Raw genomic sequence first — 16,961 nt, 5'->3', positions numbered from 1 at the left:
GTTCCAAATCCCAGGACAGACCCGGGATTTTGTTGTGAAAGGGGTATTAGTATTTCAGTCAATTTGATTTAACCATCTATACTCAAGCATGGATATCCTTTAAACCTGCACTGTAATGGTGGAGTTTGAAAAACTGTGCAATATATCATTTTAAAAGGATGTCTGCCCCTGTAGACTTGTCTTCAGGACTTGCCATCAAAGAACCTTATTTATGCAGTGCACTGGATGCAAACCTTAAAATGGTCATTTTCATTGACGGGCCACACAGCCTAATATTTATACTAGAGATGAGCGGGTTCGGTTTCTCTGAATCCGAACCCGCCAGAACTTCATGTTTTTTTTCACGGGTCCGAGCGACTCGGATCTTCCCGCCTTGCTCGGTTAACCCGAGCGCGCCCGAACGTCATCATGACGCTGTCGGATTCTCGCGAGGCTCGGATTCTATCGCGAGACTCGGATTCTATATAAGGAGCCGCGCGTCGCCGCCATTTTCACACGTGCATTGAGATTGATAGGGAGAGGACGTGGCTGGCGTCCTCTCCGTTTAGAATTAGAATAGATTAGAGAGACACTTGATTTACTAATTTTGGGGAGCATTAGGAGTACTCAGTAGTGTACAGTGCAGAGTTTTGCTGATAGTGACCAGTGACCACCACTTTTATTTATAATCCGTTCTCTGCCTGAAAAAAGCGATACACAGCACACAGTGACTCAGTCACATACCATATCTGTGTGCACTGCTCAGGCCAGTGTGCTGCATCATCTATATATATTATATATCTGTCTGACTGCTCAGCTCACACAGCTTATAATTGTGGGGGAGACTGGGGAGCACTACTGCAGTGCCAGTTATAGGTTATAGCAGGAGCCAGGAGTACATAATATTATATTAAAATTAAACAGTGCACACTTTTGCTGCAGGAGTGCCACTGCCAGTGTGACTAGTGACCAGTGACCGGACCACCAGTATATAATATTAGTAGTATACTATCTCTTTATCAACCAGTCTATATTAGCAGCAGACACAGTACAGTGCGGTAGTTCACGGCTGTGGCTACCTCTGTGTCGGCACTCGGCAGCCCGTCCATAATTGTATATACCACCTAACCGTGGTTTTTTTTTCTTTCTTTATACATACATACTAGTTACGAGTATACTATCTCTTTATCAACCAGTCTATATATTAGCAGCAGACACAGTACAGTGCGGTAGTTCACGGCTGTGGCTACCTCTGTGTCGGCACTCGGCAGCCCGTCCATAATTGTATATACCACCTAACCGTGGTTTTTTTTTCTTTCTTTATACATACATACTAGTTACGAGTATACTATCTCTTTATCAACCAGTCTATATATTAGCAGCAGACACAGTACAGTGCGGTAGTTCACGGCTGTGGCTACCTCTGTGTCGGCACTCGGCAGCCCGTCCATAATTGTATATACCACCTAACCGTGGTTTTTTTTTCTTTCTTTATACATACATACTAGTTACGAGTATACTATCTCTTTATCAACCAGTCTATATATTAGCAGCAGACACAGTACAGTGCGGTAGTTCACGGCTGTGGCTACCTCTGTGTCGGCACTCGGCAGCCCGTCCATAATTGTATATACCACCTAACCGTGGTTTTTTTTTCTTTCTTTATACATACATACTAGTTACGAGTATACTATCTCTTTATCAACCAGTCTATATATTAGCAGCAGACACAGTACAGTGCGGTAGTTCACGGCTGTGGCTACCTCTGTGTCGGCACTCGGCAGCCCGTCCATAATTGTATATACCACCTAACCGTGGTTTTTTTTTCTTTCTTTATACATACATACTAGTTACGAGTATACTATCTCTTTATCAACCAGTCTATATATTAGCAGCAGACACAGTACAGTGCGGTAGTTCACGGCTGTGGCTACCTCTGTGTCGGCACTCGGCAGCCCGTCCATAATTGTATATACCACCTAACCGTGGTTTTTTTTTCTTTCTTTATACATACATACTAGTTACGAGTATACTATCTCTTTATCAACCAGTCTATATATTAGCAGCAGACACAGTACAGTGCGGTAGTTCACGGCTGTGGCTACCTCTGTGTCGGCACTCGGCAGCCCGTCCATAATTGTATATACCACCTAACCGTGGTTTTTTTTTCTTTCTTTATACATACATACTAGTTACGAGTATACTATCTCTTTATCAACCAGTCTATATATTAGCAGCAGACACAGTACAGTGCGGTAGTTCACGGCTGTGGCTACCTCTGTGTCGGCACTCGGCAGCCCGTCCATAATTGTATATACCACCTAACCGTGGTTTTTTTTTCTTTCTTTATACATACATACTAGTTACGAGTATACTATCTCTTTATCAACCAGTCTATATATTAGCAGCAGACACAGTACAGTGCGGTAGTTCACGGCTGTGGCTACCTCTGTGTCGGCACTCGGCAGCCCGTCCATAATTGTATACTAGTATCCAATCCATCCATCTCCATTGTTTACCTGAGGTGCCTTTTAGTTGTGCCTATTAAAATATGGAGAACAAAAATGTTGAGGTTCCAAAATTAGGGAAAGATCAAGATCCACTTCCACCTCGTGCTGAAGCTGCTGCCACTAGTCATGGCCGAGACGATGAAATGCCAGCAACGTCGTCTGCCAAGGCCGATGCCCAATGGCATAGTACAGAGCATGTCAAAACCAAAACACCAAATATCAGTAAAAAAAGGACTCCAAAACCTAAAATAAAATTGTCGGAGGAGAAGCGTAAACTTGCCAATATGCCATTTACCACACGGAGTGGCAAGGAACGGCTGAGGCCCTGGCCTATGTTCATGGCTAGTGGTTCAGCTTCACATGAGGATGGAAGCACTCAGCCTCTCGCTAGAAAACTGAAAAGACTCAAGCTGGCAAAAGCACCGCAAAGAACTGTGCGTTCTTTGAAATCCCAAATCCACAAGGAGAGTCCAATTGTGTCGGTTGCGATGCCTGACCTTCCCAACACTGGACGTGAAGAGCATGCGCCTTCCACCATTTGCACGCCCCCTGCAAGTGCTGGAAGGAGCACCCGCAGTCCAGTTCCTGATAGTCAGATTGAAGATGTCAGTGTTGAAGTACACCAGGATGAGGAGGATATGGGTGTTGCTGGCGCTGGGGAGGAAATTGACCAGGAGGATTCTGATGGTGAGGTGGTTTGTTTAAGTCAGGCACCCGGGGAGACACCTGTTGTCCGTGGGAGGAATATGGCCGTTGACATGCCAGGTGAAAATACCAAAAAAATCAGCTCTTCGGTGTGGAGGTATTTCACCAGAAATGCGGACAACAGGTGTCAAGCCGTGTGTTCCCTTTGTCAAGCTGTAATAAGTAGGGGTAAGGACGTTAACCACCTCGGAACATCCTCCCTTATACGTCACCTGCAGCGCATTCATAATAAGTCAGTGACAAGTTCAAAAACTTTGGGTGACAGCGGAAGCAGTCCACTGACCAGTAAATCCCTTCCTCTTGTAACCAAGCTCACGCAAACCACCCCACCAACTCCCTCAGTGTCAATTTCCTCCTTCCCCAGGAATGCCAATAGTCCTGCAGGCCATGTCACTGGCAAGTCTGACGAGTCCTCTCCTGCCTGGGATTCCTCCGATGCATCCTTGCGTGTAACGCCTACTGCTGCTGGCGCTGCTGTTGTTGCCGCTGGGAGTCGATGGTCATCCCAGAGGGGAAGTCGTAAGCCCACTTGTACTACTTCCAGTAAGCAATTGACTGTTCAACAGTCCTTTGCGAGGAAGATGAAATATCACAGCAGTCATCCTACTGCAAAGCGGATAACTGAGTCCTTGACAACTATGTTGGTGTTAGACGTGCGTCCGGTATCCGCCGTTAGTTCACAGGGAACTAGACAATTTATTGAGGCAGTGTGCCCCCGTTACCAAATACCATCTAGGTTCCACTTCTCTAGGCAGGCGATACCGAGAATGTACACGGACGTCAGAAAAAGACTCACCAGTCTCCTAAAAAATGCAGTTGTACCCAATGTCCACTTAACCACGGACATGTGGACAAGTGGAGCAGGGCAGGGTCAGGACTATATGACTGTGACAGCCCACTGGGTAGATGTATGGACTCCCGCCGCAAGAACAGCAGCGGCGGCACCAGTAGCAGCATCTCGCAAACGCCAACTCTTTCCTAGGCAGGCTACGCTTTGTATCACCGCTTTCCAGAATACGCACACAGCTGAAAACCTCTTACGGCAACTGAGGAAGATCATCGCGGAATGGCTTACCCCAATTGGACTCTCCTGTGGATTTGTGGCATCGGACAACGCCAGCAATATTGTGTGTGCATTAAATATGGGCAAATTCCAGCACGTCCCATGTTTTGCACATACCTTGAATTTGGTGGTGCAGAATTTTTTAAAAACCGACAGGGGCGTGCAAGAGATGCTGTCGGTGGCCAGAAAAATTGCGGGACACTTTCGGCGTACAGGCACCACGTACAGAAGACTGGAGCACCACCAAAAACTACTGAACCTGCCCTGCCATCATCTGAAGCAAGAAGTGGTAACGAGGTGGAATTCAACCCTCTATATGCTTCAGAGGTTGGAGGAGCAGCAAAAGGCCATTCAAGCCTATACAATTGAGCACGATATAGGAGATGGAATGCACCTGTCTCAAGTGCAGTGGAGAATGATTTCAACGTTGTGCAAGGTTCTGATGCCCTTTGAACTTGCCACACGTGAAGTCAGTTCAGACACTGCCAGCCTGAGTCAGGTCATTCCCCTCATCAGGCTTTTGCAGAAGAAGCTGGAGGCATTGAAGAAGGAGCTAAAAGGGAGCGATTCCGCTAGGCATGTGGGACTTGTGGATGCAGCCCTTAATTCGCTTAACAAGGATTCACGGGTGGTCAATCTGTTGAAATCAGAGCACTACATTTTGGCCACCGTGCTCGATCCTAGATTTAAAGCCTACCTTGGATCTCTCTTTCCGGCAGACACAGGTCTGCTGGGGTTGAAAGACCTGCTGGTGACAAAATTGTCAAGTCAAGCGGAACGCGACCTGTCAACATCTCCTCCTTCACATTCTCCTGCAACTGGGGGTGCGAGGAAAAGGCTCAGAATTCCGAGCCCACCCGCTGGCGGTGATGCAGGGCAGTCTGGAGCGACTGCTGATGCTGACATCTGGTCCGGACTGAAGGACCTGACAACGATTACGGACATGTCGTCTACTGTCACTGCATATGATTCTCTCAACATTGATAGAATGGTGGAGGATTATATGAGTGACCGCATCCAAGTAGGCACGTCACACAGTCCGTACTTATACTGGCAGGAAAAAGAGGCAATTTGGAGGCCCTTGCACAAACTGGCTTTATTCTACCTAAGTTGCCCTCCCACAAGTGTGTACTCCGAAAGAGTGTTTAGTGCCGCCGCTCACCTTGTCAGCAATCGGCGTACGAGGTTACATCCAGAAAATGTGGAGAAGATGATGTTCATTAAAATGAATTATAATCAATTCCTCCGCGGAGACATTGACCAGCAGCAATTGCCTCCACAATGTACACAGGGAGCTGAGATGGTGGATTCCAGTGGGGACGAATTGATAATCTGTGAGGAGGGGGATGTACACGGTGATATATCGGAGGGTGAAGATGAGGTGGACATCTTGCCTCTGTAGAGCCAGTTTGTGCAAGGAGAGATTAATTGCTTCTTTTTTTGGGGGGGTCCAAACCAACCCGTCATATCAGTCACAGTCGTGTGGCAGACCCTGTCACTGAAATGATGGGTTGGTTAAAGTGTGCATGTCCTGTTTTGTTTATACAACATAAGGGTGGGTGGGAGGGCCCAAGGACAATTCCATCTTGCACCTCTTTTTTCTTTTCTTTTTCTTTGCATCATGTGCTGATTGGGGAGGGTTTTTTTGGAAGGGACATCCTGCGTGACACTGCAGTGCCACTCCTAGATGGGCCCGGTGTTTGTGTCGGCCACTAGGGTCGCTAATCTTACTCACACAGTCAGCTACCTCATTGCGCCTCTTTTTTTCTTTGCGTCATGTGCTGTTTGGGGAGGGTTTTTTGGAAGGGACATCCTGCGTGACACTGCAGTGCCACTCCTAGATGGGCCCGGTGTTTGTGTCGGCCACTAGGGTCGCTAATCTTACTCACACAGCTACCTCATTGCGCCTCTTTTTTTCTTTGCGTCATGTGCTGTTTGGGGAGGGTTTTTTGGAAGGGACATCCTGCGTGACACTGCAGTGCCACTCCTAGATGGGCCCGGTGTTTGTGTCGGCCACTAGGGTCGCTAATCTTACTCACACAGCTACCTCATTGCGCCTCTTTTTTTCTTTGCGTCATGTGCTGTTTGGGGAGGGTTTTTTGGAAGGGACATCCTGCGTGACACTGCAGTGCCACTCCTAGATGGGCCCGGTGTTTGTGTCGGCCACTAGGGTCGCTAATCTTACTCACACAGCTACCTCATTGCGCCTCTTTTTTTCTTTGCGTCATGTGCTGTTTGGGGAGGGTTTTTTGGAAGGGCCATCCTGCGTGACACTGCAGTGCCACTCCTAGATGGGCCCGGTGTTTGTGTCGGCCACTAGGGTCGCTAATCTTACTCACACAGCTACCTCATTGCGCCTCTTTTTTTCTTTGCGTCATGTGCTGTTTGGGGAGGGTTTTTTGGAAGGGCCATCCTGCGTGACACTGCAGTGCCACTCCTAGATGGGCCCGGTGTTTGTGTCGGCCACTAGGGTCGCTAATCTTACTCACACAGCTACCTCATTGCGCCTCTTTTTTTCTTTGCATCATGTGCTGTTTGGGGAGGGTTTTTTGGAAGGGACATCCTGCGTGACACTGCAGTGCCACTCCTAGATGGGCCCGGTATTTGTGTCGGCCACTAGGGTCGCTTATCTTACTCACACAGCGACCTCGGTGCAAATTTTAGGACTAAAAATAATATTGTGAGGTGTGAGGTATTCAGAATAGACTGAAAATGAGTGTAAATTATGGTTTTTGAGGTTAATAATACTTTGGGATCAAAATGACCCCCAAATTCTATGATTTAAGCTGTTTTTTAGTGTTTTTTGAAAAAAACACCCGAATCCAAAACACACCCGAATCCGACAAAAAAAATTCGGTGAGGTTTTGCCAAAACGCGTTCGAACCCAAAACACGGCCGCGGAACCGAACCCAAAACCAAAACACAAAACCCGAAAAATTTCAGGCGCTCATCTCTAATTTATACTTGAGAGACACCATTCGCAAAGTACATTACGTTTGTGAGGAGACTGAATAGTCACAAGAGGAACATTCTACAAATATGAAAATGTGCCGTCTGGGTACTGCACAATGTACTTTCCCAACTCTTGTTAGTCACTGCAAGCTCCTACAACACTGTAAATGCCATCTTACTCTGTAAGACCAAGCACTGCCTGGAATCCAAGTGAACATTGTTGTGTTGCACCTCATTTTAGCTACAGCATGATGAGTCATTGTGGGTGAGAAGTGGTATCAGTGGTGTGTGCTACATGGCTGGGGCGCTATGCGCCCCTGTCTATATTGGCACTGCTATTTACAAGTGTGATGATATGCAGGGCACCGTATGAATTGTATCAATTTCAACAGCTGCAGGTGTCGTTGTCCATACACCAAAGTAGCGACAGCGCTGTCCTCGGCTGTGGCGGAGGCTACGTAGGAGTTTCATGGAGAGTAGTGAGATCTTGTGCATGACCAGTGGAGCTGGCCAGGGTGTGGGGGAGAGGCACAGCTCTGGCGGGGATCACCGGAGGGGGGAGTTTTCATTTCCCTACTCTGGCAAACGAGATGTTAATACATGTTAATACATCTCTTTGGTGTACCTTCCTGCTTCACCTCGGTAATGAGCTGACGCAGGAAGTGCTCTAGCGGCATGATCCATGCCTTATAATATATCTCCCCCTGAGTTCCAAAGACATTATACCACTTTGCAGCGTCACTTTACTGCACCGGGTTACATTGCAGCACATGGGGGACCCGGCGGCCGGCAGCATTCACCGGAGCAGCGGACACCAGCTCCCTGGACAGGTAAGTATATTTTTTGTTTTGTGTTTTACTTTTTTTAAATTCTTTTTACACTTGATCAGCTTGAGTGTCCATCGAACACACATAGCTGATCACTGGAGCCGGGTCCCGCACAGCTTTCTCTGCCTGGGGCAGAGAAAACTGGGCAAATGCCTCCCTATCGCAGTGCTGCCCTATGATCTCGCCAGCCTGAGCCGGCGAGATTATCACAGGGCACACTGCGTTATTTTTTCACATTTTTTTTAAAGTAAATTTGGCCGCATCACATTTCCCATTATAAGTATGGGGAATGCAATGTGGCTTCCTAAAAAAAAAGTGAATTAAAGGGTTTGGAGCAGTTTTTTCACATTATTTTAGTAAAAATAATGTTAATAAATAGACCCCTAAGGAACAAAAATGTAAATTGTAATTGTTACAAAACAATCTCTTGTGAATGTAATATACAGTATAATATCATTCTTTATCTCCTGCTCATGCCCAGAGTTTGATTAAGGGTTCCAGATGCCCTAGGCCATGGGTCTTCATCCTGTGGCCCTCCAGCTGCTGTGAAACTACACATCCCAGCATGCCCTGCCACAGTTTTGCTATTAAGGTATGCTAAAACTGAGGCAGGGCATGCTGGGATGTGTAGTTCCACAGCAGCTGGAGGGTCGCAGGTTGAAGACCCATGCCCTAGGCTTTTTGCATCTAACCCCTTGTAATGCAGCTAAACACAGAGCACAGTGCACATGCCTTCTCTGGACATCAAAAGCCGTACCACACATGTGCAGGTAATGACGGTTATACAATTGTTTGATCCTTGCATTTAATGATCTAATAATGATTGTGGTTTGTATAGGAGACTTTGGCTTCTGTGGAATGGTAAAGATAAATGCATGCAGCTCTGCAGGCTACTGAGATGGAGCTGTTGCACAATGGGCCTAATCAGACCTGATCGCTCACTAGCTATTTTTTTCAGCGCTGCGATCAGATAGTCTCCGCCTATAGGGGAGTGTATTTTTGCTTTGCAAGCATGCAATCGCATGTGCAGTCGAGCACTACAAAAAAGTTTTGTGCAATTTCTGAGTTACCCAGAACTTACTCAGCCGCTGCGATCACTTCAGCCTGTCAGGTCCTGGAATTGACGTCAGACACCCGCCCTGCAAACGCTTGGACATGCCTGCGTTTTTCCAACCACTCCCTGAAAACGGTCAGTTGCCACCCACAAACGCCCTCTTTCTGTCAATCTCCTTGCGATCGGCTGTGCGAATGGATTCTTTGTTAAATCCATCGCACAGCAACGATTCGCTTTGTACCCGTACGACGTGCCTGTGCATTGTGGTGCATACGCTTGCGCAGTTCTGACCTGATCGCAGCTCAGCGTGCAATCAGGTCTGAATGACCCCCAATGTGCATAAAGTAAGGGTTTTAGTAGTAAGTTACATGGTCACATAGGAACAGCCATCTCTTCCCTCAACACCACCTCAGGATTGCTAGATAACTAACAAGCTTCTTTAAAGAAGCTGTAAGGCCGCCACCAACATGAAATTAATTAGGTCTTTATTTTATTACCCGGCTGACAATTTTGCTGCAAATGTACTCTCTCTACGTGAAAATCCTGTCAAATTAGTGCAAGAAGACTGCTGTATCTGTATGAGATGAAGAGGCTGATACAGAGGTGGGCGCAACTACTGTGCGAAGTTATGCTAAAGACGCAGTATGCTTCTTAATTAAAAAGACACCCACTGCTGGCTTCTCTGATCTGCTGCTTTTAATAATGTAGCAGCGATTCAACTGCACGACCAGCGGACATCTGAATAGCCCTCAGGTTACTCACAGTGTCCGCCAAAATCATGCTGTTGGGCAGTGGTGGAACTTGTGAGTGGTGGGCCCAGGTGCAAAAATTATATCATTTGGGCCCCCCTCCTGTACCCCAACCCAAGTTCACAATATGCCACACGGCATTGGAGGACAGGAAGAGGCAGAGGGTGACAACATAAGGCAGAGGGTGGCAGAGGATAACATAGAAAGGCAGAGGGTGACAACAGAAGACAAGGGGAGGTACAGGGTGAGAGCAAACGGCAGGGGATGCAGAGGGTGACAGCAGAAGGCAGGAGGAGGCAGAGGGTGACAGGGAGAGGCAGTGGATGACAGGGGTACAAGTGCAATGCCCTGCATGGTTCGGAGATGAGGGGACATTTACATGGTGGGGGCAGGAACACAGCAGCCTCTGCTCTGTCCGTGACAAGCCCCCCCACCCCTTGTGAACTCCCCCAGAGCCCAGATAGCACAGATATGTACGATTTTGACTAAGGGGGTCATTCCGAGTTGATCGCTAGCTGCCGTTGTTCGCAGCACAGCGATCAGGCTAAAAATCAGCATTTCTGCGCATGCGTATGCACCGCAATGCACACGTGCGACGTACGGGTACAAAGCCCTTTGTGGTTTTGCACAGGTTCTAGCGAAGCTTTCAGTCGCACGGCAGAACGCAGGAAGATTGACATGAACTGGGCATTTCTGGGTGGCAACCGACCATTTTAAGGGAGTGCTTAGAAAAATGCAGGCATGTCAGGGAAAACGCAGGCGTGGCTGGGCGAACGCTGGGCGGGTGTGTGACGTCAAAAGCCGTCCCTCCATTGTTAGAAACAACGCACACGAAGAGTAACTACAGGGCTGGTCTTGTTTTGCACAAAATGATTTTGCAGCCGCTCTGCTGCACAAGCGTTTGCACTTCTGCAAAGTGAAAATACACTCCCCGGTGGGCGGCGACAATGTGTTTGCCCGGCTGCTAAAAGTAGCTAGCGAGCGATCAACTTGGAATGACCCCCTAAGTACCAACTATGACTATACTTTGTACTAGATTGCACACTAGATAGTAAAGATTGACTTGCCTGCACAGTCTATCTAGCCTTACGATACCGACCCCACGGGAGCGCGCATCGGGATCGAATCTGTATCGCAAGCTGCCTAAAACCTTGAGATGTGCAATTACTTACAGATATATCTCACTGTTTGTACACACCCTTAAGGGGGGTACTCACGGAGCGATATTCTAAGCAATCTGACTAGATTGCTTAGAATTTAAGCATTATCGCTCCGTGTGTACCCCCTACAGCGATAGCGATGCGCAGCCCCGCGCATCGTTATCGCTGCTGCTAGATTGGCCTGCATGGCCAATCTATCTGCTTACAGGCCAATCTAGCGGGTCGCTCATTTCACCCGCTGGGTGAAATGTGCGCCCCCCCCCCCCCCCCCCCCCCGCACGCTCAGCACACATCGCGCTGTGCTGAGCGGCATCTCTCCCGCATCGGCCAGTCAATATGGGCTTTAAGTTAAGCAGACTCTGACAGTGCCAGTTATATGCGTTCTGAGCTGCTTTTAATTCACAGACAGCAGTGAAACAGAAATAATACACAGCTGTCTGTTAATTAGAAGCAGTATGTGGCTGTGATCATCAGTGCTGATAGGTGGCAGGACCTATCACTCGGGCACACACAAGGTCAGCCCTGCCTCCCTAAGGTAAGGGACATGTCCCTCAGGCAGTGTGGCCCACCCTGCTCCCTGCACTGGGCCATTCATCTGACACTGCTCAAAATGGTCTGTGGAGAAGAGGGAGGGAATAATTAATTGCTAGTCTGGGCAGCAGTAGGCCCCTTAGTCCTTAGGGGCGCCAGTGCAATGCACCTGTTGCACCAATGGTAGTTCTGGCTCTGCTGCTGGTTCAAGTAAAGCATACTTGCCTACTTTTGAAAAAGCATTCAGGGAGATTGTGAAAGAAAAACCCAGTACACACCGATATTGGCGGCGGAGGGGACCCAGCGGGGCGCCAGCATCGGATACACACTTGCCGATGCCTGCGGGGAAGGGAGCGACGCAGGGGCGTAGCCAGAACTTTGTGGGCCGCATAGCAACATTTTGAAAGGGCCTCTGACCCAATGCTTCTAGAGAGACACCGCTCCGCAGCAATTGTTATCTTTTATGCCCCATAATAGTGCCCTAGTTCATTGTCTGAACCATAGTGGTGCCTTAGTTCACATTATTTCACATTGTAGGGCCACCAGTACACATTATGCAACACATTACCCCAATTCAAAGTTCCTCTAGTTCATCTTATTCCACACTATAGTGCCTCCACTTTATACTGTGCCACAATACAGTGCCGCAGTTCATATTTTGTAACATTATAATGCGGATATTTTTCAGGATTTGTTTATGTATTGTGTTTTACTAGAGGTTCCATATACTGTAAGTGGCCACGAGAAACCTTATTCAAAGTGCATGTAGCCAATCATAGAGATCTGTGGGGCAGATGTATTAAGCCTGGAGAAGTGACAAAGCAGTGATAAGTGGAAGGTGGTAATGCACCAGCCAATCATTACAGGTTTGAAAAATGACAATTAGGGCGGGATGTACTAAGGGAAAAATGCGATTAGTCCACCGTTTTCGGGGGTTTTACCTCATTTTCAAATGTACTAAGATCCCACCGCCGGGATTACGCTGCCGAGGGTATCCCTATAGAAGCCTATAGGCTTCTTACCACCATAGCATCCCGCCGCTGACCCCCGTCGCTCACGACGACCTCACACCCCCCAGCATACCTGTGTGAGTAAACCGCGGCCCCCCTCCTCCTTCTCCCCCGCAGCACAGCCTTGTCTCCTTCCGGCTGCAGGGGGGAGAAGGAGGAGCCCGGGACTCCCTGCACACGTCACCTCCTGGGGCTGGGAGGTGACGGAAGCCGCCACAAACCCTCTCCTGCGGACCATCATTGATCGCAGGACACCCATAGCATCATTGCGATGACCGGCGATGACTCGCGATCAGTGATAGTACATCCCGCCCTTAGGAGCTGACTGGCTGGTGCATTATCACCTTCCACTTATCACTGCTTTATCACTTCTCCAGGCTTAATACATCTGCCCCACTGTGCCTTATCACCAATACCGGGACATGGCACGGATGATCCCATTTCAATGTATGCATCTCTAATTGATTTTTTTCCCCAAGAATGTAACAGCTACTTAATGGGGGTAAGGTGCAATCAGGGAGATTTTGTGGCCTATTCAGGGAGTGAGGGAGATTGCTGCTATTTCAGGGAGTTTCCTGCAAAATGCGGGAGGGTAGGCAACTATGAAGTAAAACTGTGTCCAAGGATGTAGCCACTGCGTTTGTCACACCCAGAAAATGTGCCCAGAGGCTGCCCCCAAATGCCAGCAGTGTGTCAATCAGGCTGCAGCTTCTGGGGCACTGCACGCTGCATCGCATCCCCAGATCTGCACATGCGCAGTGTGGCTCCTGCACACACGCAGATCCACAACCATTGTCTAGTCACAGAGAGAAAAATATTGCTGTTGTGATCAGGGACCGGATGTAATGGCTTGCAAGAAAGCCGGAATTACAAGACTCCGGCTGAACTCGTACGTTTTTTTAAAGCAGTCTCGGAGCTCTGGCCGTCTCGCAACCCATTACATCCCGCCCCAGATCTGAATTAGGCCCTATGTTTTTTTTAGTGGCAAGATGATATATTAAATTGTATATGAAAATATTAATTTTGATTCAGTTCTATATTTGTCAAACTCTAGCAATAGGAACAGAGTTTGTCTGGAACTAAAAATATGAATTTAGTGCATCATTACTGTAAAGTTTCCAATTGACCAGGGAGGGAGACAACCCCTAGGGAGTCCTTGATGTTTTGTAGCAAGCAAAAATGAGGACAGTGGCTTGTCATCCTGTGTACGGTAAATCCGCATGATGTCTGACAATTGTACTTTTAAAATGTAGACTTGGAGGAAATGCATTGCCTCTCAGTGATTTGGTAGAGTGAACCAATGGCTAGAAAATCCACAGGAGATTGTTGGGAAAAAGGTGAACTGGGAAGTGAGTAAAAAAGCAGAAATACAGAGGGTTAGGTGGAATACCGTATAAATGAAAGAAATGTTAGTTCCCTAACACATGTCATTGGGAAACTAACAGCTCCTTATGTACATGGACTCTAGTATTTTACATGAACTGCAGCTTAGAAATTGGAAATAAACAAAGTACAGTAGATGTGAAACTATCTGCTATGCACATCTAATACACAGGCATCCGGCTACTTCCTTCCAGGATGTGGGTTTCAAATGACAAGTGTGGCATCATATTAGCCAGTGAAGGAGATAAGAACGGACGATAATAGTCTTAACTTTTCTCCGCCATGCATCAGTGATACAGCTACATGCATAGATGCATACCCAGACAGATATGCGTTAATCTTCTCAAATGCTGGGGGCCACCCAGCACAGGGCAAGGCTCCCAGTATGTTTGAAATCACCTCCCGATGCATCCGCAATGTAATTGCGGATGCATCGGAACTAAGGTTGACCCCTGGCAGGGGAACCTGACTGTGCTGTCAAGCAGATGGCCGCCATTTTTTCTATCGGAGTGGCTGCGTGTGTTGTCAGGCAGTACCCCTTAAACTTGTCCCAGCCCGGCCCCCCACCCCCAATGCTGCGCCACCGCCCTGCTAATGCCCGCGGCAGTCAATCACATTGCAGTCACATCCATCGGGGATGTGGCCGCAATGTATAATTTCGCACAGCTGCAATGCACCCACTACGTATGCACAGTTTGCCTCCATTGGCAAACTGGCGCTACAGGCCACAATAGCAGCAGGGTCTGAATGACCCCCCACTGTGCATATCCTCAGATAAGCCAGTGAGATTGTGATACTATGGTCTTTCACCCACCACAGGGATTTACTATCAGCGTATTCCCTTCAGTTAAAAAAATAAATTGATCATCAAACATTGTTGTACATCGCTCTTGTTTTTTATTGGGCCTGATTCAGAGTTGTACACAATGCCGAAATTTATAGAGTTGAGTTACCATATTTACCAACTCTCCCAGAATGTGTGGGAGACTCCCTGAAATCTCCCTGACTCTCTGAAGAGACATGTTTTTACATATCCTTTAGGTGATAACTGGAAGTGTTACCAACTGCTATAAAAGACCATAACACCTAAACATGAAATATTAAAATAAAGAGAGAAAAGAAGATAAAGAAAATGTGATATTAAAATGTTCTTACTTAACAGAGACCATGTGCACTGCAGGTGGGGCAGATGTAACATGTGCAGAGAGAGTTAGATTGGGGTGGGGTGTGTTTGTACTGAAATCTAAATTAAAGCAGCCTGTATTTACTCTGCACAGAAACAATATGACCCACCCAATATCTGCCCCCACCTGCAGTGGACATGGTTTTGCCCAGTGGTGCAAGTAGAAAACGTTTTTTAGTGGTACTGTGTACGCGCAACCAAAAAATGGGTGTGGTCACATGGGGTGTGGCCAATGAAAATTAGTTCGTAATACACATATGGGGGGGCCAGATACACATATGACCCCAATAGTGCATTCGCAGTTACACATATGCCCCCAATAGTGCAGTGCCAGATACACATATGCCCCCAATAGTACCAGATACACATATGCCTCCAGTAGTGCAGTGCCTGATACTCATATGCCCCCACAGTGCCAGATATGCCCCCACTGTGCCCGATACAAATATGCCCCAAGTGCCAGATACACATATGCCCCCATGGTGCCAGATATGCCCCCACAGTGCCAGATAAAAATGTGCCCCCACAGTGCCAAATACACATAAGACCCCCAATAGTGCCAGATACACATATGCCCCCAGCAGTGCAACTCACTGCTGCTGCTGCCTAGGGCCAGCTCTGCTGTCACTATGTCTGAGGAGAGGAGAGCACAGCGCACGCCAGTCCTGCCCTCAGTCTGGCAGCGTGTATCTCAAATCAGGCGCCGGTTCCTGATTGGCTGCCGGTCCACGAACTCTGATTGGCTCACAAACCGGCACTTGATTGTGATACATGTCATCGCCGCTACCGCCAAAGGGAGACCAGACTGAGGGCAGGAGAGGTGCAGGAGAAGTGCATGCTGCGCTCTCCTTCCCATTGGACACAGCGGCGGCAAGGTGGTCGGTACTGCGTACCAGCTGCCAATTTCTTACCGGTACGCAGTACTGCCCTGTACAACCATACTTGCAGCACTGGTTTTGCCCATTAGAGAAAAATTTTGCTTTTGCGATCCATGCTGAATCAGGCCCTGAGAACAAAAGCTTGAGCAACATTGTATTTTGTGACATATAAGTGACTGTAGCTGTAGTTATAATTCTCTAGATACTTGCATCAGAGACCATACTAAACACAGACAGCCAGAGAAAAAATGTTTTATGGAACATGATTTATAAATAAACGGGAGCTATAATGCCTTTATTTGAAGAAACAATATTACAATAAATACAACAGTCTCTGTTAAGTAAGAACATTTTATTATAACATTTTCTTTACCGTCTATTCACTCTTTATTTTAATGTTTCATATTGGCTGGAATAAAGTTACATTATTTTAAATAATACTAATAAAAATTAATATTAAGGAAAAGTATTTGTGAGGCTCTCAGTGCATCCAAACATCTGCTTCTGTTTTCTTGCATAGGTGTCTTTGTATGACTTTTGTACACTGTTGCAGTGCAGCATCTGTGCAGCTGCCTGTGGGTACCTCAATAGAAATCCAGGTGCCTGTGTCATTAACATATTTTCACACATCCGCTGAAAGACACTCATTAGCCGTACTACATCTTTTGCTTATTATGGTGCCGGCAGCCTATACTCAGAATACACATTATGTTAAGGAGCGCCGGATATATAATGTCCATCATCAGCATATGAGACCTCTGATGTTGGCAGACATGCCATCAGTGGCCAGCCATGGGCATATACGTATTTTGCCTACATATACACTTTTCACAGCACTGAGCATATACACATTTGTGGACATGTAGGAACACATTTGCTACGTGCCCTTAAGGCCTTATGCAGAGTTGGATGAAGAAAACGGTTGTTACTCTTGAACGGCATGCAAGGGAAAAATGTGTATAGTAGTCACTGTATGC

At 47.3% G+C, this 16,961-nt stretch overlaps 1 protein-coding gene across 1 annotated transcript in view; it reads right to left on the bottom strand.

Annotated features, from left to right (window-relative positions):
* Positions 1 to 16,961, bottom strand: part of LOC134965238 (troponin I, cardiac muscle-like) — an 83,180-nt gene that overhangs the window by 16,884 nt on the left and 49,335 nt on the right. The gene's annotated exons all lie outside the window — the stretch shown is intronic.

The sequence above is a fragment of the Pseudophryne corroboree genome, chromosome 10, assembly GCF_028390025.1.
Source record: "Pseudophryne corroboree isolate aPseCor3 chromosome 10, aPseCor3.hap2, whole genome shotgun sequence".
NCBI classification, from domain to species: domain Eukaryota; kingdom Metazoa; phylum Chordata; class Amphibia; order Anura; family Myobatrachidae; genus Pseudophryne; species Pseudophryne corroboree.
This window is presented reverse-complemented; position numbering and strand designations above follow the sequence as displayed.